The sequence below is a fragment of the Simochromis diagramma genome, unplaced genomic scaffold (assembly GCF_900408965.1).
Source record: "Simochromis diagramma unplaced genomic scaffold, fSimDia1.1 OVJJ01000293.1, whole genome shotgun sequence".
NCBI classification, from domain to species: Eukaryota; Metazoa; Chordata; class Actinopteri; order Cichliformes; family Cichlidae; genus Simochromis; species Simochromis diagramma.
Genome location: NW_024386801.1, coordinates 9,491,823 through 9,495,123, shown reverse-complemented (window position 1 = coordinate 9,495,123; position 3,301 = coordinate 9,491,823).

Here is a 3,301-nt window from a genome sequence, read left to right as displayed (position 1 = left end):
AAGTCACTGAAGCTCAGTACGCAGCAGTGTTTCTCCTTGGAGTTTCATTTCAGGAATGCAAATGCCTTGGGCCCAGACACTCTGTGATTTATCTCCTCATTTATCTTTCCACACATCTGCCTGTGCCCTTGTGTCTGCCTGTTGCTCATTCCTCCTTTCTTTCAGCCAGTGTGTCTCCCGTGGGACCTGGGACTCCCCCACTTGCCCTGCTCTGCCCCTCACATGCTCGTGCGCACACACACACACACACACACACACACACACACACACATATATATATATATATATATATATATATATATATATATATATATATATATATACAGACTATAAGTACAGACCTTGGATAACAATATTCTGCACTCACTGTTGCATTGCATGATGCTACCCTCACCTTGCCGCTGTCATCTTTACTGGGCCTCCAATAATCCAGTCTGTTCACGACCAAGCACAGAGGTCTCTGCACTTAGAGCATCAACAATCTGCACGCTGTCTCTGTTGGATTCAGAACACTGTGGTGGTGCATTACTGGAAGCCATAGAAAGTGACCTGATACCCACACTTGCTTTCTGTCAACAAAGATTACACTCAGACGAGCGCAATGGGAGTCCCGGGCAGACCAACCTGCTGCTTTATGTCTCATGCGGACAAATAGAGTATGTGCAGGACGAGTCGGAGCTTTGTTTTTCTTGTCAGAAACAGGTATGAATAACAGCAGGGCCTGCCACAACACCCCCGAGTGTTTCATATCTTCTCAGCATTGCTGTAAAATAAACACCAGTAGTGCAATTGCACTATGTTTCTTGACATGTCTTGCTGCTCATTCAGACGTCCCCTGTCCTCTTGTGCTATGCCCTACACCCTTCTCCAAAAGTGCCCCACATTCTGCCTTGATTTCACATTTCCTCGTGCAGGTCTGTCTCGAGCCCTGCAGAGAAACCACCGCCTGGTGTGAGGTCAGGTGTTATTTATCACAGCCGTCTGTGCGGGGAGTTGACATTCGCACAGGCGTTCTGCTCTGCCATTGTAATTGACTCTCCTTGTCTTCTCGAGGACACCAACAGATATAACTATGTCAGTACACCTCTCAGCTATATATTACTCATCTCACTGAGGAAGACAACTGGTGAGTTATCATTCTGCATCAGCTAAACACAAGATGGACAACGCGGCTGGTTACAGGAAAATGGCAGGATTTCACAAAGCCAATATACTTCTCAGCCAGATTCATTTCTTTCTTTTCCCCTTTCTTCACACACTTCTCAAATTATCAGGTGCTATAAGTACAGACACGATACAGGGCAACTTCTCTGATAGGGCTAACACTTGTAGGCCAAAGGGAGCAGGCACATTTCTGAGGTCATCGTTAAGTAAATACTTATTAATGGTTACCTCCATGACAATCTGATAAACAGGTCATGGTAATGATTAAGCCAAGGTTGGCAAGGTTATAGGCCATGTGTACACAAACGCATGATGGACGAAAGCAGGTTCAAACAGGTGCTAAGGACTAAATGTAATTGTTCCAGGACAGCGATCTTTGACCTGTTATGTGCGAATGCACTTCATAAACCTCTGAATAGCTTTTGTCAAATAACAGAAGCACACAGTTTTCTGATGACAGGTACACTACACCCCAGAGATCTACATAGTTGAAAACTATCCAAATTGTTATGCAGGTATTGTACAGAGCGTTAGGTGCTGACTGAGGGAAATGAAAAGAGAAAAGGAGAAAAAGCAGAAAAAAACATTCAGCCCAACTTAAGTTCACAGGGTCATTTCCAGCTCAAGGATTAAGTAAACTAAACAAAACTACACAAGCTGCAACTTATCAGACTGCTTGCATGCCAGGACTTTATTTTATCTCCCCCTCATGTTTGCGAGTGCGACAGAGAGGGCTCACAGTCCTCGGCAGCGTCAAACATTAGAAAGACCTTCAGTATGCGAAGATTTCTATTCTTTCCCAATAATAATAATTTTAAAAAAAGATAACTGGAATAAATAGATCGTGGGGAAAACTGCATCAGTCAGAGCAGTGGCAAGATTTTTTCTAACTTAATCAGTGATTGATTACCTACTTGATTTATCTTTTTTCTTTTTTCCTTTTTACTAAAAGAGATAATGTTGACATCCACTTAGTCTGTGTTAGAATCAGTACAGTGAACAGCTTTGGTCATGCAGGAAATAGCTCTTTAATGCTCTGTCTCAACAGAACGTCACTGAAGCTTTCATGAGGATTATTTTGTTTATTTTGATGAAATGCAGAAACTATTTTTATTGCTTTCTCACATTCCTCTGCTAACCAAGAGTACCACAGTACTTTTGGAGAACTTATTTTCCCGTGACTCACTTTATCGTGTGGTCACTCAAATCCACCAGGGCACATGAAACATGTATCCTGAATATTTTGCAGCTTTTTAAAATACAGAAAGTCAGTGGTTGTTTGACCTTTAGACTTCTTCTTGACATGTTTATTTATGAAATCTTTTGACTCCTTTGAAATCTCTGAGTAGGCACTGTGTAGAGAACAACTTTTCGAACTTAATAATGGCGGTTGCTGAATAAAATGTTTCGAAAAGTGGTCAAAATTATCCATTATAAATAAATTATCTGGCATTTTTAAAGATAATATACTACTGAATAACCGATGGAGCGTAGCTACAAAAATCTGTGGTTTGTTTTTATATGTTTGCTCTGGGATTATCATTTTATGTAGTCTTTGAATCACTTTGAAAATGTAACTTTGACAACTATGGAAAATGCAGAAATGATGCATACATTTTTAGATTTTAAACACAGTAACTTTTAGCTATACTTTGTGTCTCCTTATGAAATAGTAGGTGAAACTGTCGGATGTAAGTGCCTTTCATCGATGCATTTCTTTAGTTCTCAACTTCAAAAATAGCTCATCCAAACTTAAATGTTGTGAACAGGAACCTGCTCTTTACTTTAACATAGCTCTCAGTGGTAACAAAATGAACACATTGGAAGTTATGTATAAAAATGGGAGTTGGGAACTTGTTTAAATGAGTAAGAAAGTTGTGATCAAGTGTTCCTCAGTTCTTAAACCACACAGTCTTTTCAAAAGATGCTTAAGTTGTGAAGGCCGGTGACTTTTTGGAGTTTTTCAAATCCTTTTAATGGCCATATTAAAACCACTGAAAAGTGCCTCTTCAGCAATTCATATCTCATAATATTCAGATGATATGGAGCTGGGACTTTTCTCAAATTCTCAAATAAGCTAAAACATTATTTTGATTAGCACACAATCCTTACGGTATGTGATTTGTTGTAGATCGGA